Below are 21,431 nucleotides of genomic sequence, written 5' to 3'. Positions count from 1 at the left end.
AGCTAGTAAAACCAAATGATATTTTTGGTTATGTAAATAAGTCTTTCCGACGACACACCAATGCAGCGCAAATGGTCACAACACATTTAAATCGCTGTATTGGATATGTCACCAAAACTCCCAATTACTTTGTATTTTTTTTCCGATGTTCAAGCTTCATTGTATAGAATGTAATAAGTGTGTTTAATTTTTTAGACTTCCGCTACATATTCTGGGGTTTTCGAACAATATGTTGTCTTGTATAAGGTGCCAATACTGGATGTCTGTTCAGATATATTTTGTCGCCCACCAAAAACAGCAGAGAACCATACGCGTTCCCCGAGAAATACTTCTTCCGTTATCACCAAAATTGTATCTTACCTTATTTAAGTATAGCAACTAAAAAATCGTACTGTACAAACGGTGTACTCGAAAATCACGGGAAAATGCGATAAGCTAGTAACACAACATAATTATTAACCCCGCTGTAGGGCAGTGCTTTTGGAATATTTATGTTCTTCGTTTTCACGATAACACTTTTGTATCCGAAACTTCTCCCTAACTGACTTAAATAGTGTGTGATTGTTTTTAACAATTTCTTCTTGCTTGATATACCTTTGCACCTTTTATCTCTTTTAATTAATGGAAAAGTTTTGCGGATTAATTTTGTGTGATCGTCATAAGTGCACTCAAAAGTACAATTTCAAGAAATTGTACAGGTCTCGGCTCATGAGTTACTGCTCATGCTTCGATCAGATCAGACCCACCCATGTTCATTGGAGAGAAAGAATTATCGACACCGTGAAAAAAAAAATCTCTACTCAAATGATTCCGAAGATCTCTATAAAAATTGCACAAAAATAATTAACTCAGAACCCAGTATTCATTTTTACCTGCGTCGCTGAAGGCAAAAGCAGGTCTTGTAATCGCTGGACTCTGTCCGTCCGTCCACCCTTCCGAAAGACCTTGCATAAAAAAACTTTTCTTAAAGTTTTCCTGGCCTCTATCGAAGGGAATGATTTTATATTTGGTCTGCAGCTTAATGATTATGATTTGCAGCGTGTAAGCAATTTTTCCATCTGCTGTACAGCCACCTACTGTTTAAGACTCATTGCACAAGATAAATTTTCGTCAAAGTTGTTTTTGGCTTGTAAGGAAGGGAATGATTTGATATTTTGACTGCAGCTTAATAAATATGAGTTACAGCTTGTAAGCAATTGTTACATCAACCATGAAGCCACTTCCTGTTTTCCGATAGTTTGAAATTTTACAACACCCTTTTTTATAAGGAAAATTCTCGTCAAAATTTTTCTTGTCTTCAATGAAAGGGAATGGTCAGGTATGCTTCAGTATGTATCCAACATCAATCCGTTACTTGCAGTGACGAAGGTCCAGGCCTGGTATTGGTCTTGTTTATGTTGAAAAGGAAGATAGGAAAATTCCAACTATTTGAGTACACCTATTTTATATTTCTACAGAGTCTGACGAATATTCGACACAAATATGCTCATTGATAACGGTATTGTATATTTTTCTTATATTTTTAATTTTTATATACCAAAAACGTGAACAAAAGTGTTTGCCTCTCTTTTGTCCAATTCAGAAAAATAAAAGATAATAAATATATACCAATCGGCAAGTAAAATGCCATGAACAATACAAAGTTCTTAAGCAACCAACCGCCGTATCCTCTCCTTTCCCTTAAAAAAAATATGGAAAATGTATTTCTTAGCATAAACATTAAAATTGTCAACATGCTCCTTAGTTGATCGTCCTTTCTTTACGCATAGCCAACGACAATACGATTTTTGATTCAGCCATGCTGGATCTATGCGATCACTCTGGTTTTGGAGATGGTGCAGTTTACTAAGTTGAAGACATATCATGAAACTAATTATGTGTTTTTGTGACTTGCAGAAACTTTCTACACCATTTTAATTATCAACTGCAAACTTTTGACATGCTGTTTGCCCTTAAATTAAGAAAAGATTGGTCGAATAGTGACTTTATTTTAGATATACACTTGCATATAGTTCCTTTCTAAATCAAAAGTTATGATGATTTACTATTTATGAATTAATTTGAAAAAGTTTTTGTGCATCAATTGAATCAGTTGATAAGAATTTTGAAAGTATTATATAAGTATCTTATGCTTGTGTAAATTATTGTTCAATGAAATGTAGGTCAACATGTGTATTAATATATCTAAGTTGATTCCCACACTTTTTTGAAATGGTATTACTCCAATTCGTTCCATAGGCAAGTAAGAGTCAGAATGATTATTAACTGTCATGATTTTCAAATAAGTATTAATTAGAAACAACCCCATGCTTAATTCATAACAGTTAATATCTCATGACCTGTTACATAATTAAATAGACACAATTTATTACACACCTAACTGAATACACACATTCTTGGCCTCAATAGTAAACCTACAAATGTATTATTTATTTTGATCCAAACTACATTGAAATATTCTGTTAATTTTGCTAGCTAGCTGAATGATTAATCTGATGTGGGTTTTTTTCAAAGAAAATACTTAAAATGAAAAAAATATGTATAAAAAATGCAAGCAAATCTTATTTTACTTGTAAAATCAGTGCCATTATCATCTGACATAAGTCAATAATCAAGTTCTAATTAGTTAGTTACAATTATCAGAAATTTGGTTGAAATATTAAACAAAATTGCATAATTCTACCCTGAGCATTTTCTGCAATAAAATTTATTTGTTTGTTTTAAATTTAAATCCCATTATATTGCTATCTAACAGTAATTGGAAATATCTCAGCATTAGGTATTTGTACATTCAGATTTGAATATAGGAAATGTATTTTTTCTTAATGAAGAATGAACACCAATTTAGATAAAAAATAGTTATTATTTTTTTTTATTTTTGTTGTTGAGAAAGTGCATTTATAAGGTCTCTTTCTGGAAATGATTAAACCTGTCATTATTAATGGCATATAAAAAATATATTACTTGTTTTTGACAATTTTCCTTTCCATTCTTGTCAAAAATAAAATCTGACAGAGTCAAAAATTGAAAGATCAGTATATATATCTATATTTGCATCAATATTGCAAAATTCCCTACCTTTGGACAATAAAATAGAAATTTTACAGTTACATTGGAAATAAAAAGAGAACAAAATTTAGAAAAAAGTATGGTCAGAAAGAATATGAGACTAGCTATGAATATGGCTGGATCACAACATCAACGATGCTTTGATTTTTTTTGGTCTCGTGTAAAATTCATTAATTCATTAATTCATTAACAGCATGTTGAACCTGGATAACACCATGTAGAATGATTAATGTGTACATGCTACTTCATATTATTCTTAAAACACCCGTTGTTCAACTATAAACAAAATCATAGGAGTTAGACTTTGCTTTGGGACGACGGTTTATATTTACGCTTTGAGACGACCTAAGATTTAAATGCTACCTGAAAGTGTAGTTGTAATTATAATCGTAGGTGTATGACAGTTTCCGCAAATGTCTATTGTACCCATTGATTCACATTTATCGGTATGTCAAGCAAACTTGAATAATTGGATTGTTTTGAAATGTGTATGAGTTACGAGTATTTTTACTCTTAAGATTTTTTTGTGAAAAGAGCCGCACACTCCTTTTTCAATGTACGAATCAAACTTATAAGGCTTTATTTGTGCACCTTTTTGTGTAAACTTTTTCGTCATCAGCTGACTGCTTTGGTCTCATCATAGCGGCCAAAACTAGCAACACTCGGGCCTATGACAGCCTCTAGAATACTCAATAGGCAAATTACAAAATTTACGAGAACGACGCCAAGAGGCGGGCTTCAGCTGGCCCCTAAATAATAAAGTGTACTAAACACACATACATTTTTATCGCAGTTTGCTTAGATTTGAGTTTTTTAATTTTGATAATCGTTTCACTGATAATGTTCACCTAAATTATTGATTTATTAATTGATGGATAAAAAGGACTGATTTTACGATTAAAACCACAAATGCTTTTGTTAATTTATGGAGATTTTTTTCTTATCATTTGAAATAAAAATACATCTTATGAAACAATAATCATTCCTCTTTGATACATAATTTACCAAATATGGTAAATTATGGTCATTGGTTGAATTTATTACATTAGACTTGAAAATAAAGAAAAAAAGGAAACGAAATTTAAAATATCAAGAATTATAACACTTAATTATTCCATTTTTAGGCAAAAACGTAATGTCCAACGTTACATTTTGTGTGCAAAAGATCGGAGCAAATTCATTTCATGTACCGTTGATCATTTATAGAATAACTAATCGAAGAATTCAAATAGAGAAAAATATTCAACGAGTGACCGAACAACACATTAATTCACGAATGCGCGTAGCGCATGAGTTAATTATCAGTGTTGTTCGGTCACGAGTTGAATATTTTTCGATATTTGAATTCTTTGATTAGTTATTCTTTTTATTACATTGGCAAATGGCTTTTTTTAATGAAATTAATGTAGAAAATGTAAGGAACTATATCTTTTTCCTATGCATTCACAATTTGTTTTGATCCGACGTTATCGACGTCTTGACAACGCCTATTGTTGTATGACGTCAGAGAGTGAAATAACCACGTTTATTTCACATGTGAAATTATCGGTTTTTATTTGACTGGGAAATCAATGTAATTCATTGCTACCAATGTAATAATAGTATATAATATATATATGACGTTGCGCACGATGTTGGTACTACTAAAGCGTTACACGCCGTTCCGCATAATGAAGCGATTTCGACGATTTCAAACAACGTTTCAAGCGTTCAAGCTTATAATTGATGAGGTCATTTTACTTTGTGAATTTGGTAACCGATTTCGGTTTGTCTGAAAATGCATAGTTTAACAAATAAAACTCAAAGTGGTCGTACACATACTTTTTTTTAATGAATATTCATTTATAGTTGTCAGTCTTTCCAGGCTATAATTGATCATTTTACTTTTGGAAGCAGTTCGCATTAATGAATCATACATTAATTTCCAAATTTATACATATTTCTTTTTAATATAAATTAGATTTTGATTTTATTTTCCCTTTTTAATGCATGTTTATACATACTCCTTTTGTTGCATTTCTTTCCGTTTCCGTTTCCTTTCTATATTTTATCATTTCCCTATGCTTTTTTTGTCGCAAAATTTCTAGGTAGTTAAACATTTTGGATTCATGTTTTTCTCATTTCCGTATCCTTTGTTTTGTTGTAATAGCCAGCAATGGTTTTTCTATATTTTTTTTTTATCAACAAAAAAAAATATGCATGTTGCTTTTGATGATTTAAAACTTGCAGATAGACAACGCTCCTTGAATAAAACAAATGTCATTAATGTGCTGAAAAAAACTAAGATCCCGATATTTTTCATATCAATCTCATGTGGTCAACATTTGAATTTAAACTTAAACTTTTCCTTTATCAAACATTGGTTATATTATAACTTATATTTTTATTTTCATTCGAATTAAACTGGAAACAAATAATCATGATATAAAATTAAATACCCGAGCATGACATCAATTACGTTTTGCGAACGTTGGGACAAAACGGCTATACTTTTTGAAACGATATAAACATCTTGTTGCCTATCAAAAAAATGTTATATATATTGTTTAAAAAGAAAAAGAAAAAAATTTTACCGCCAAGTTTTATTTTCTTTGATCTAACTATGCTTATTTAATTTACAGCCGGTTAAAACCTCAATTGTAAAGAAAATACAGCGTGTTTTTTCGTTGGGACAAAATGGCTATACTTTTTGAAGTCATTGCAATAGAAATTATCCGGCAAAAAAATATCATGAACCAGGAGAAAAGTAAAAAAACTTTCAAAATATCATAAATATTTTTCCTCTCAGCTTTTCCAATTTCACGGTATAAATGCGCAAACCCGATATATGCTCACTTTACATATGCTTGGACATTTTTCAGACCGTTTTCAAAAATAACATTTTCCGGTTTACGGTTTCAGTGATGTTGATTTTGCTTTAACCCGCTAATAACAATAACAATAGCATAATCTTGTGAAGTTTTACGATGGTCAGAAAAAAAGTACTGTAGGAAAGAAACGTAACTCCGATCTTTTGCACACAAAATGTAACGTTGGACATTACGTTTTTGCCTAAAAATGGAATAATTAAGTGTTATAATTCTTGATATTTTAAATTTCGTTTCCTTTTTTTCTTTATTTTCAAGTCTAATGTAATAAATTCAACCAAAAATCACTATATTTTTATCGAACTGACCAGTCTACGTATTTATTTTCATGCTAATCTATAGCAAAATGGAATTTGTACCAACATCGCGCGCAACGTCATATATAAAACGTCTAGAAATTAGTCAATGCTCTTTCTTACAAGGGCGCTGGATCGTTACGAGTATCGATACCTGTACACAAAAAATACTTCGTTTATTGTGTAAGATGACCTTATTTAATTCCTACGAGAAGGTAATATCTCCCGAAACGAAAGCTGATTTTTATTAGCTATAGTTAGAGTAGGGGATAAGAAGTCTGCGCAATGCTAGGCTGTGTTGTCGAAGAAGTGAGAAGTGAAAAGTACAGGTTCCAGCCCCGCTCGGGGAGGAAGTAAAGAATCAGATCTACTCTGACATTGTCAGGCTGATTTTCTAGGCACTTTATAAATATTCTAACGCCTGGTATTTCTTAATCATAAGAAATCCGATGGATAAGGTATAATTGCAGTTGTCACTACACTTAGGAGACATATATATATGGTGTACAAATTTTTGCACCTCATGTTTGCGGTATACCATCTTCTCCTTTAATTTATTATTTTCTGTTTGGTATTAAATTAAATATAAGATCCATGTTACATCTGGTGATCAATTTATTTGGCAATCGTCAATGGCAGTCAGCTGGGTTTAAGAACATCAGTTGTTCGACCTGTTAGTCAAATGCGTTTTGTTAAAATATACTTTTCACTTTTTTGGTCTTTTGGAAAATGTTGTTTGTGCTGTATTTAGACCCCTCTACCAAGAAATTTGTTTTACATGACACGTATAAAAATTTCGGTTTTTATCTAACGAAATCATAGATTTGAACGTTGTTTTCAATTTAGACTTGTTTATATTTTTTTCTTTTTTGCTTGTATTAAACTTGCCTTCGGGTTAATATGATCCGTTCATCCTATTTCGATTCTTTAAAATTCAAGAGTCTATCCTAAATTGAGGTAAATTATATGTCCTTCCAAATACCGTTTAAGAACATCAGTTGTTCGACCTGTTAGTCAAATGCGTTTTGTTGAAATATACTTTTCACATTTTTTGGTCTTTTGGAAAATGTTGTTTGTGCTGTATTTAGACCCCTCTACCAAGAAATTTGTTTTGCCTGCACACGTATAAAAATTGCGGTTTTTATCCAACGCATTCATAGGTTTGAACGTTGTTTTCAATTTAGACTTGTTTATATTTTTCCGTTTGGGCTTGTATTATATTTGCCTTCGGGTTTATATGATCCGTTCATCCTATTTTGACTCCTCAAAATTCAAGAGTCTATCCTAAATTGAGGTAAATCATGTGGCCTTCCAATAACCGTTTCGATTCCTAACATCACTGAAGAGACATTAATTGTCGAAATCCGGATATGGTGTACAAAAAATCTTTGCACCTTTGTTTGCGGTATATCATCTTCGCCGCAAGTTTATTGTTTTCTGTTTGGGATTAAATTTATAGTTAAGATCCATTTATTACACCTTGTGATCTGTCTATTTGGCAATCGCCAATGGCAGTCAGCAGGGTTTAAGAACATCTGTTGTTCGACCTGCTAGTCGAATGCGTTTTGTGAAAATATACTTTTTCACTTTTTTGGTCTTTTGGAAATTGTTGTTTGTGCTGTATTTTGACCCCTCAACCAAGAAATTTGGTTTGCATGCACAAGTATAAAAATTGCGGTTTTTATCCAACGCAATCATAGGTTTGAACGTTGTTTTCAATTTAGACTTGTTTATATTTTTTCTTTTCGGCTTGTATTATAATTGCCTTCGGGTTTATATAAGCCGTCCATCTATTTCGACTTCAAAATTCAAGAGTCAATCCTAAATTGAGGTAAATTATATGGTCTTCCAAATACCGTTTCGATTCCTAACATCACTGAAGAGACATTAATTGTCGAAATCGGGATATGATGTACCAATTTTTGCACCTTATGTTTGCAGTATACCATTTTTTCCGCAAGTTTATTGTTTTCTGTTTGGTATTAAATCAATAATTAAGATCCATTTTGTTACATTTGGTGATCCGTTTATTTGGCAATCGCCATGGCAGTCAGCAGGGTTTAAGAACATCTGTTGTTCGACCTGCTAATCAAATGCGTTTTGTTAAAATATACTTTTTCACTTTTTTGGTCTTTTGGAAAATGTTGTTTGTGCTGTATTTAGACCTCTCTACCAAGAAATTTGTTTTTTGCACGCACACGTATAAAAATTGCAGTTTTTTATCCAACGCAATCATAGGTTTAAACGTTGTTTTCAATTTAGACTTGTTTATATATATATATTAAACAAGTCATGTATAATATTGAATTTATATCATTTTTCTTTTTATTAAACAACTAATATACTATAGAGGTCGAGAATTGTGAATTGAGTTGTGTTATTAATGTCTACTATATGTTTTAATAGCTAACGGTGTACCTGATGCAACCTTTCAAGAAATGATTTTTAACAATTTCAGATTGTTTTTCCCCAAAACTATTACCTTGGACACAGCCTTTATGCCTAACTAGAATCTTCTTTCCACGATTTTTTTAAAATGATTTAGTTGTCTTGTGAGTATTCATCTTGACAAAAATAGTATGCTCCAGCATGGGCGAGGGTCTGTATGGGCGAGGGTCTCCCATTCCTGTATTCTTTAAATTTTTAGGGCGTTTTTCTCAATTTTTTATACTTTTTATCCATTATTTTCTATTGTTTATATTTTAGCATCTCATTATTCTCTATTTTCTTGGTCCATTTTTTCTTTATTCGTTATATTTTTTGCCCATAGTGTCTATACTGTAAACACCCATCCACACCCTCATGGGCCTATTTATCAAATTTGTCCTGAGATCGGTCCGAAGACATGATTTAGGATGAACTTAGGACTGTCCTACGATGTGGCCGAGCATGTACATTGAATGGGGTTTACAGAATAGAGAATAATGACAAAAAAATTAAAGAATAGAGAAAATAGGGTGCTTAAATATAAAGAAGAGAGAATAATGGGGTGCTAAAATATAAAGAATAATTGTGTAAAAAGTCAAGAATAGGGTAAAAAAAAATACTGATTACAGAAATAAATGATTAACAGAATAAGGAAATTGTGCGTTTTTCTACACATACAATTTATTATTGATAATTGACCATAAACTAGTACAGATCATTTGGTATATAATGGCGAAATGATCGTAATCGGAACTGCATGTTTCATTGATCTTAGCTAAGCAATAGACTGGTCCCCTGTCCTTTATCTGTTTGGCTCTGACAGATAATATTGGTTTTTTATTTTTTGGGGGGATATATATTTTTTATATTTGCCGAAAAAGTAAAACGCTGGTACATGTATCTGATCGTATCTGTAGGAGTCGTATAAAGCATTTATGGCATCATATACCCAATATAAGATGTTATAACCATGTCTTGTATGTCTAATCAGGTCTCTATTTATCAGCGTTAATTGATCCTTTGTTTGCCATCATTAGTTTTTGTTGTCCTCTGCTTTGTCTCTGCATTTTTATTCTTCTGGACTGACGCTTTGGTTTTGATACTTTTTTTATCTAATATATAATTTCAATTGCTTCTGACTGACTCTTTTTTTGAGATTTTAAATGTTACAAATAATATAAAAAAAATACTGCTTACCCTTCCGGAGCACCTGAGATCACACCTCGGATTTTGTTGGGTTTTGTGTTGCTCAGTCTTTAGAAATTAGTTGTCTATTTTGTGTTTTGTAAACCTGTTTGTCTTTGGCTGTTTTTGTTTTGATACGCCCATGTATGGGAAGTATTATGGTATACCGTTGTCCTTCTGTCCGTCCGTCCGTCGTTAACACTGGACAATAACTCGAAAACGCTTTCACCAATTTTCATGAAACGTGTAGTTTTCATATTTTAAAGCAATGGGTCGATATGCTGCTGGTGGACTATTAGGGTATCATCAGCTCAGTAGTCAGTACTTCGGTACTGACATGATTTATAACAAACATTTCTCAAATTGTCCGTTTATAATTTTTTTAATTATAAAGAAACTGAGGTTTTAACTCCCTCAGGCAAAGTTGACCTTAGATGGATTTGGCTATTTTTTAGGTACTTTTGGTCATATAACTCTTCAACTGTTTCGGTTCTTATACATCCTTGGTTTTCAAATATTCGGCTTTGAGCGTTCCTGATGAAGGTAAGTCCAAAAATGCGCTTGGGACGCATTAAATATATAACGTGTTGTTTTCATTTTTATATCTATTGACGTAAGATCACTTTCGATTTTTATAAATTTGATTTTATGTTTCTGAGTTTTGGGATTTCATTCATAAAAAATTGAAGATTTTCTAGTTTTCTGACTATAACTAAAAAAAGCTTTGAGCAATTTCATGAAACTTTAGTGAATTGTTTATATATATTGACATACTTTCCTTTCGACTTAATTTTTTTCTGATTTTACGTTTTTGGAGTATGAATTATAGTCATTTCGTACCCTAATCATTTCGTACCTGTCCATTTCGTACCCTGGCAAAAACCATTTCGTACCCTGACCATTTCGTACCTCATGGAATATTAACATGTATACTATTTCGTACCTCATGGAAGATTTGTATGTATATCATTTCGTACCTCATAGAAGTTTTTATGTATACTATTTCGTACCTTATGAAGGTTTGTATGTATACCATTTCGTTCCTCATGGAAGATTTATATGTGTTTCATTTCTTGGTAAAAAATGTCTCATTGATGTGCGCCATTTCGTACCTTATGGAAGATTTATATGTCATTTGGTACCTCATGGAAGATTTGTATGTTTACCATTTCGTACCTCATTAGTCCATGAGGAACGAAATGGTAGTTGCATTTGCCCCATAGGGTACGAAATGGTAACTGTTGGGTAACGAAAAAATCGTTACAAACTGTCCATTTTCACACTTTGGATGGTTATAGCATTTTATTCGTTAAAAAATCGAGGTCACAAACTTAGTTAAAGTTCAGGCGCAGCTCTTTATTTACCATGGCATTGTTAGTTCTTTTCGACTTATGACTTAGAATACCCCTCCCCTTTGGCAACTTCTGCATACGGTATCTCTTTGGTAACATCTGCATACCCTTCGGTAACTTCTGCCTCTCTGTCATAATTATTGTGAGGCACGAATTTATCAAACTGATTGTTTTAAGAAGATCCTGATTTGATGTGGTAAATATCAAAATATACCCCAAAAAATCAAAGACAATATCCTGAAATATTTCAGAATCTCCATAATTCGATTTCAGAATCTCCATAATTCGATTTAATGATGTCCTGCAATATTTCAAGACCGATTCAGGACCTCGAAATCGAAATGTGGAGGTCATGAAATATTTCTGGAGGTCATCAATGATTTATGGAGGTCATCAATGATTTATGGATATCCTGGAGATGTGTCAACGAAGCTGTCTTAGGACTAGAACGTGTCTTCGGATGGTCTTAGGATACGTCTCCTAAGATAAAATATGTCCTAAATTTTGTCCTAAACTTAGGATAAATACATAGGTGTCTTAGGATAGTCCTAAAAGTTTCGATGTCCTAAGTCCAAATAAAAACAAGAAATATGGCCTTTATTCAGGGATTGAAGAATTCATCTTTGTGTAGATACTATCCCATTTCTTCTCCTTAATATTATTCGTCGCCACATTTGATAGGTTGCGGAATAAAATCTATGTATTTTTATTTTTGTCATTCTTTAATTAACATCTCAAATATCGTTTGACATGACTGGCTGAGATATCAATTTGAAAAAAAAAATAATATAAATAGATTATCAGTTTGTGTCCCAATATTTTGGTCATTAAGTCCTCAATGCTCTTCAACTTTGAACTTGCTTTCGAACTTTTTTGATCTGAGCGTCACTGATGGGTCTTATGTAGACGAAACGCGCGTCTGGCGTATTAAATTATAAGCCTGGTACCTTTTGATAGCTGTTATTTGTGTGTGTCTCTGTCCTGTATGTTCTTCCATTTATTTGTATTGTAGTCCTGTCATGTAATCTTGTCATTTTAATGTTATATTTAACATTGCTATAAAAGCGGGAGGTTTGGCTAGCCACAAAACTAGGTTCAACTCACCATTTTTTCCTAAAATGTCCTGTACCAAGTCTGGAAAATGGCCATAGTTATATTATAGTTCGTTTCTGTTTGTGTTGCATTTTAGTGTTGTGTTTCTGTTGTGTCGTTGTTCTCCTCTTATATTTGATGTGTTTCCCTCAGTTTTAGTTTGTAACCCGGATTTGTTTTTTTTTTTCTCAATCGATTTATGAATTTCGAATAGCGGTATACTACTGTTGCCTTTACATGGACTATTTATTTATTATTTCAACCAGATTGCATGGATTGGATATAGACGTTTTATAAATACAGTTACCATGTTGAAAAATGTTGGTGAATAGTCGTTATATTGTCTTAACATGGTGGGATAACTTCACTGAAGGTTCATTATCTGTGGAGATTCCATGAAAGAAATATCCCAACTAAAGCAATTGAATGTAAATAAATGCAATCTAATGTCTAATACTATAAATATTAAATGCCACGAATGCAATAAAGTTGTCATTGAAGTAATGTCTTCATGGGCTGACAACTGTAACAGGTGCTCATCTCTGGCGCTATGATAAGCACCGTGTATGCATTAACATCATCCAAACTACCGAATATATATCTTGGTTCCATTGCATATAATTATGATTGCATTTAAATTCTCTAGATTTTTGCTGTTATCAGAGAAGCTACGTGATTGTGCAATTAATATAAAAATAAGAAGATGTGGTATGATTGCCAATGAGACAATTCTCCACAAGAGACCAAATGACACAGACTGAATGAATATGTTTTACTTATATTATACCGTTTAAGAGTTTTAATAGCAGAAATAACGGCACATTTTCACAGATGATAAGAGGTCCTAATTCAGTTTTAGTGGAAATATAATCACTTCTTTAAATTGATATAAAGTATGATATTGAAGAAATTTCAAATAAGTTTGTACTCCAAACATAAAGATATAAAAGTTTCATATTTTCTCTGTTAAATTAATGACGCTTCTTTAAATCTAAGTATGTATAAATCGTATAAAACATGAACTAAACATTCTTTTCTGACTTAAAAGAGAGATTATCAATTCGCGTCCATTACATTACTATAATTTGGGTTAATTCAGCAATTAAATATTCGTCATCAAAGACCGCCCTTTTTCGTTCTCACGTTCTTTCTTAGTTTGGTCTAAATCTGTTTTAAGGAAACTTTCCTTTGACAAAGTTTCTTTTAACTGATACATTTCTTCCTCTTGACAGAACATGTATTCATCTTCTTCTGTAAAATGAATATTTACAATTTTTTCCGTCACAGGAACATTACCAATTTCTTCTGTAATTTCTTGCCCATTCAGGCAACATCTGGACATCGGTCTTGTCCGTCTGACGACCCTCACCACTTACACTAGTTGTATTTCTTACATCTTCATGTATGTCCTGGGTACATGACTTTTGTACAACAAACTCTTCGTTTATTTCCTCAGTTTTGTCCTGTATTGGGCACAGTTCTACTAGAACACAATTTGGTTTCAACTCGAAAGGGTGGTCGTCAAGGTTGACCACTCTGACTGGCATTCTATTACCAAAAGGATCAACATCTGCTACTATGTGTTTTCTGTCATCTGCCATTACCGGCCCTACCATTGAATCTCTGGTTGACAGTAACTCACTTCTTTCCGCTTCTTTGTCAATGATAAGCCCAGAATTTGTGTCCTTAGCTCCGACTCTGGCTACTTCATCAGTTTGCCTTTTAGTCTCACATTCAATCCACTCACCATTAAAATGTAAGCCATGCTTAGGATTGATTGTGATGTCCATATCATCAATAAAGTCACATTCTAATACCATATTGTCACCAATGGGTGCTACATAAACTGGCCATTTGAAGGTTTCACTTCCCAGATCAACTTCCACCTCTGTAATTCCTCTTGTTGTCAAGTTCTGTCCGGCCTCAGCAACTATCAAATTTCTTGCTGCTCTCCTTAATTTTGGCCGTTTACTCTCAGGAATCTGATTATACAGCTTCTCACTTAAAACCGTCACCTCTGCTCCAGTGTCAATAACTGCATTCGTCACAATCTTGTTAATGCCCACTGGAACTGTAATGGTAGCTGCTGTCACCCGATCAATGATAATATTCTCTTCTATCCTGTTGATCGGTTCTGCACTACCCATTACCTCCTTTGGTGTGTTCTCTGGTGTGTTCTATTGTATCTCCTCAAACAACATCTTTAGGTTTAAGTCTTGGTTCCTTGTTTCTAGGCTATCGTCCTCAAATGATCCGTGTGTGTAAGTCGTACCCACTGTTTTTGTCTGTTCCACCAAATGCTTCTTTTTTGGCAAGGTTTCTCGTCATCATTCAAATCTTTATCTTCAAATTTTTCTTTAGCATGTTTAGGGGCTGACACTTGGCCGATAGTCTCAACCCTTAGCAGTTTAAAGATTTTTCAGTTTGGTGTTGATTCCTTTCTTTATTCCTTATAAAACCACTTCTGTTTTCTTTATGATAGGGGCTTCTCTTTTCTTTTGTACAATCCTTTATGTAATGGCCATCCTCACTACCGTTAAAGCATCTGGAATTCTTCATCTTGGTAGTATGGTCTCTATACACTTGCTTATTTTGCCATGGACTACTGTCATAATCCTGTTGTGTATATATAGTACTTTGCCATTTCTTTTTGAATGATTGTCTCCAGTGACTCCGAAATTCCTCTTTCAAACTGATTCAATCTTTCCTCTGTTACAAATCTTTTTCTTCCTACTTTTCTGACCTCTATATCTTCGGATTCACAATCATTCCTATAACTGTCCTCTGTTGTACCAAGCTGACGAATGTTTCTGTCTCTTGAACCTCTCTTGTAAGTTTCATATAGCGTGACATGGTGTACTACTTCTGTTATACTGGTAATCCTTTTAGTCAGCAGCTCAATAGCAATACTCTTGTCCGGCAGTCTTCTGAGCATATACTCAACACTGAGTGTACTGTGTGTTGCTGTGTCAATTGTGGGGAAGGACTTCCTGACTAGCATCTCGACCCTTATAGCATACTCTTGTATAGTTTCTCTGTCATACTTTCTCAGAGTATGAAGCCCTGTGTGTATGTTTCTGGGTACCCATAATCTCCAAATCTGTTTGACATGGCTGCACAAAAAGCTGAAAATGATCTTTTTGCCTCTGGTGTTAGAAATGAGGCATGATAGATCATCTTTGGCTTTGGTTGATGGACTCCAATTGTTCATTTCCGCAATCAGTTGAAATTGCATCACATATGCGTTCCATGGATTTTTTCCGTTATAGAATGGCACTCTTGTTCTGCGTCCATTGTCATTAAATCTTGGAACTTCTGTTGCAGTATGAAAATACTGTGGACCAATGGAATGCTGCATTGGTAACAAATTTGGCTCTTTGATTGGTTGATACAATGAAAGAAATCACTATTTTGAACTGGATATTGTGAAACATTACTGTTCGGGGCTTGATTCTGTATATATCCGCTTATCTGTACTGTATTTTGCGAATAGTTGCTTCTTTGCATTGTATTATGAGGATAGGTGTTGCTCAAAAATTGACTCTGAGTTTACATGTCATTGTTAAGAACTGGATTCTGTGAAATGTTGCTGCTAACAATATCTTGGTTTACATGGCTTTAGGTACCAGCATATACATTCGGCTCTATATACTCTGTTGACTGGCTGGGTAATTGTGTTGACCAGATTTTGACGAGGGTTAGTTTGACTTGAACTTGGTATAAGGAAGCTGTTTTGTTGGGCTGTTCTCTTTAATTCAAAATTTTCATTTTTTACGGCAATTAATTGTCTTCCTAATTGTGAGAGCTCATCACTATCAGAGTTTGGTGATCTTGAAATTAAAGCGCCATCACTTCTACTTTGGGTTGGAACCAGGAATGGATTGGAGTTATTCTCAATTCCTTAACTTATAGCAGGTAAGTTGACAGAATGATCCATTGTACAGGAACTTTGATCAGTCAAAGGAGTAATCTCCCTTGCCCCTTCATTAATTGAAGTAGGAAATATATTTGGGTACTTATTTATTGTCTCCTCTTGATTAAAGTCAGGGACAAATCTTGCAGTAAAATAATCGTGAGAGTTTCTAGGGCCCTCAAAAATGGGCCTCAATATTTCCAGATGATATAGCATGGTTGGGAATTGCTAAACTACTTGGTTAGTTTATTCCAGATCCCCTTCCCCTTCCTAAAGACATTGATTCCGTAGACATACTAGGTTTCTATTTCTCAAATTATACATCATAATTTTTACTGATGAATAGAGTATAGAGTTTTAATTTACTAATCAACTTGGATTAAAGTTTATCCTTGTTAATCGTACATTTTTTTTTCTTTGTTGAAGTTGGTAAAGAATTTCCTATGCCTTACTTTTAAATCAACTTAGATTAAAAATTTATCCTTGTTGAACACACTTTAAAGGTTAAACAATTTGGATTATGAATCTGTCCTTACTTTGTGAAATAGACTATATAAATTACAAATTTAAAATAGACTATAGACGTTCAACTTACTACAAACTTATATTTATATTTATCCTTGTTGTAAACAAATAATTTTGTGAAGTGGAATATTTAATTTACAACTTTGAAATAGACTATAATTTTTCAACTTTAAACCTATTGAAAAATCACGCACTATTTAATCTAATAATTCAACTTGGATTCAGATTTATCCTTGTTGAAAAAGAATTAGTTTATGAAATGAACTATATAGTTTACGACTTTCAAATGAACTATAAATTTTTCAACTTTGACCGTATTGAAAAATTACTATTTAATTTAATAATCAACTTGGATTCATATTTATCCTTGCTGAAAATATCTCCTTTTTTTATAAAGTCAACTTGGATTAAAATTTATCCTTGTTGAATAAGGTATTCAATCTTATTATAGCTCAACTTGGATTTTATTTTATCCTTGTTGAATATTTGACTTATAAAATTTTCTAGTTTAAAATTCAACTTGTATTAGAGTTTATCCTTGTTGACGTATACTTATTTACTATATTATTTCAATTTGGATTTATATTTATCCTTGTTGATGTATATTTTAATTTACTATATTATTTCTCTCCAACTTGGATTTATATCTATCCTTGTTGAATATAAAACTACTTAACCTCCTTTCTGCCATAGGGCCCATTTGGCCGATGCAGAAACAGTACTTTTGACTGCCAAGGATCGGCCCAAAGCCGATGTTGTTTTCCGCTGTGACGTTGTTCCTTGACGTCATAGAGAATTCGCAGTGCCCAGCGAAGCTGGCGTGGAAAGAAAATCAGCCGTTGTTCAGAGTTCTGCTACCGGGCTCATGGACTTTTCTTTCGATGACGCCCCATCACGATCCAACCATCCTTATTATTACATTATTACCCAAAAGTGCATTGTCATTTGCTTACATTCACATATTTCTTTCTATTGATTTTTCCAAATAAACGGATATGTTTAAAGGTCGTCCAAGCTCCAATATGTTAATTGTATAAATGCGTCTTTATAATATTCCGGGTGCCTTCGGCTATTATCTGCTCTTTGGTCGGGTTGTTGTCCCTTTGACATATTCCCAATTTCCATTCTCAATTTTATAATATAGCAATCAAACAAAACTTTCTTTTATTTTGTTGGTGTGCATATAGACCAATGGACTTAAAGAGCATAAATTATTTATCATTCTAATATGACGTCCTTATTACGATTTGTAAACAAAGCCGTGTTATAATTAGCACAAAATATGTTTGACACATGCGCACAAATTTACTGTTTATATTCTCGATATTTTCATTGTTATTCTGATCATACATGGAAGCTTCTTATTTCTCAAGGTATAAATTTAAAGAAATAGGTTTGCATTGATGTCAATGGAAGATTTTTTTACTGAATTCACCCCTAAACATTTTACATATATAATATTGAGAGATCATTTAACATGTGATAATTTAGAACGAAGTCGGTTTTTTTTTAATTTTTAGTAGACCCTAAAAAAATTATCAATTACTTACAATGTTTTATTTAACCTCTATTGACTCTCTTAAATTATTTGAAGATCAGAAGTGATATTCACCATTATGCAACGAATTTTTTGCAGACTTTTTGGGTTTTTTTTCATATTTCATAAATTAATTAAAATCAAGCGATCATTCCATTACTTCACTGTTTTATGAAGTATCAAATTATACTCAATAGGAAACTAATTCGTCCACTGTGACAGTACCAACCATCAACTGGATGAAAAAGTTAAATCCACATTTAATAGATAGAAAGTTAGATGTAGTGTGCTTTTAAATTTATAGTTTTGCATGTACATTTAAGAAGATAAATTTTAGTGGTAGAGATAAAAGGTGGTGGGTATTATTAGCTTAATTAGTCAGGTTATTAGATATGTAATTTATTTTGTTGTTTATTCCATCATGTATATTACTAGTTTAAAATTGTTATAAATTGAATATGTTCATTTTCATGAAATGCATTTATAAATATGAAAACAAAATTGTCATATATTTTTTTGGTAATTCACAAAAGAGTAGTTAAATTTCATGTTTGAATGTGAAAATCTGCTATAGGTCTATCATTCTGCATTGTACCTTGAATTTGTTGGAACTGCTCTTGAAATGATTCAAGAGTATAAATACCAAATAAATATTAACATAAATTCATAAAATTTTGTGTAAATTTCTTACTGACAACAGACATTAAAGCAAGATTAATATAGTGATTCAGAAAATGCTAATTATCAATAATGCATATTTTGTTCATGTTTGATGTTGCAATTTTTACTTCGATAAAAACATTGCATTAATTTCTGATTTTGCAACATTGTTTTAATAAATTGTCAAATGTTTATAAAGTAAAACTTTGATACATATTACATAAAGCCCCTACAACCTTTTCTTATTACTAATTTTATTAACATCAGTGAAGGTCAGTGGTCATAAAACTGGCTAATTATCCTGTTAATAAAATGTACAGCACTGTCCATATATTTTCATCTTTAACACCTAGAAGTCATTAAATGTAATCAGATATCCTGCATTTATCATGCTTCACCATATGATAAGGTCACATTCCTGAAAGACCCTCCTACTAAATTATTAGAAATCTATAATTTTGCATCAACCATTAAACTTTTAAGTAACTAATTATAATCAGTATTTATTAAAATGGAAATTGGTTAGATTGTATCTTCTATTTAGAGTACAGAATAATATTAAGAAGTAACGTGGATAGTGAAATGTTGTGAAAATGGTTTTTGTAATTTGCTATCATAATAAAAACTTACAAGAAATATACAAATTATTCTAATGGTTTGTACATGGAGTTTAAATTTTAAAATTTAACTGTGAAGAATATAGGTCAGCTGTTCAACATTTAAGGGAGCTACCATTTGATTTTTATGGGGGTGGGAGGCTAGGATGAAAAATTTTGTCCTGCATTTTTTTTTTAGTTGTAATCTCTGTCCTGCCTTTTTATTTTTCACTCTATTCGGTCCTGCCTTTTTTTTTAGTTTATCCTGCCTTTTTTTTACTCAAAAATCCTGTCCTGCCTTTTTTTTTTTAAATTTCATCCTAGCCCCCCCCCTACAAATCAAATGGTAGCTCCCTAAGAACTGCATGTGATCTGATAATAAAGCTGGAGTTGAAAAATTAACGTGATTATGCTTTGATTGTATATGGGAAATAAACAATGAAAACACAACGAAATAAAAAGAAAACAGTTTGTATGTATATTTATACACGAACCAGTATTACCACAAAACACAGATCAAGTTTGAATTTTGATGGCTTCACTTTACCCATTCTAGAGTTATACCCCTTTGCATATGAAATAAATGCTGAATTTTTAGTTTCTGTTTTCTAACTTTAGCTTGCTTCAACCAAATGTTATGAAACTTATACACAATGCTTATTACCACATAATACATATCACGTTTGAATTTTGGTGGTGTCACGTTTCCTGTTCTAGAGTTATGCCCCTTTACAAAATAGAATTTTTAGTTTCCGTTCTCTAACTTTAGTTTGCCTCAACCAAATGTTATGAAACTTATACACAATACTTCTTACCACAAAACTGAGATCAAATTCACATTTTGGTAGTGTCACTTTTACCGTTCTTCAGTTATGTCCCTTTATAGCTTTATATGATATGCCATCGGGGGCACCATCTGTGTCCCATGGACACAATCCCCATTTATATTGGTTGTTAAGCAACACTGATATTTCTAGTAACAGGAACTGCTACTCATTTTTCCTAGTTTGTGTAGTCTTCGAGAAATAAATTATGGAACACCACTGGTACTCTATGGAAAATGCATAACGAATAATTGCCCTCTTGTTACCATGACAAGTATAAACAGATCAAGTTCAAATTTTGTACCGGTCTTATGATTTTGTGCAGAGTTGTGGTTCTTGGACTTAGGAAAATTACGCAAGTAATAAGTTTTTCCGCACTTTATTTGTCATGCTTAAAGATATTGATTTGATATTTAGTATATAGTGTTACAATGACAAGTTGCAGGTCAAGTTCGAATTTTATCCAGGTCTGTTGATTTTTTGCAGAGTTTTGGTCAGGGGACAAAAAATGTATGCAAATAATCAATTCTCCACACTTTTTCACGGTGCTCAAATATATCTATTTGATGTTTGGTATATAATTTGACCATGATAAGTTACAGATCAAGTTCGAATGCTGTTCTGGTACAGTGAGTTTTTAACCGGTATGGGACTATGTATTGCAGTGCAATACTATCCACACTTGATTTGGTAGTTTTACCCTTTGTCTTAAAACTATAAATAAACAAATCATCAAAGGACACTGGAAACAAGATGAAATGGAAAATAAATGCAATCTACATGCAACACTAAACAGAAAACAAAAAAATTACTGCATCAACAAATATCCCCTGTGGATAACCAGCAGACCACCAATACTTTAATAAATGAGGATTTTGATAAGTCTGTTATAAAGGTCAATCCAAATCAGAGAATTTTTGAGAACTTATACAAGAAGAAGTTATGTGAAACAAACATAAATGTGTAGATAGTAGCAAAATATTGCCAATATTTTTGCCAATAGTTTGCCTGTCAGGCGTTTATGAAGTTCATGACTGAGTTTTACATTAATCCTACTAAAGCATAAACAAAATAAACATCAAACATTA

This window comes from Mytilus californianus, unplaced genomic scaffold (assembly GCF_021869535.1).
Source record: "Mytilus californianus isolate M0D057914Y unplaced genomic scaffold, xbMytCali1.0.p SCAF_8, whole genome shotgun sequence".
NCBI lineage: Eukaryota > Metazoa > Mollusca > Bivalvia > Mytilida > Mytilidae > Mytilus > Mytilus californianus.
This window is presented reverse-complemented; position numbering follows the sequence as displayed.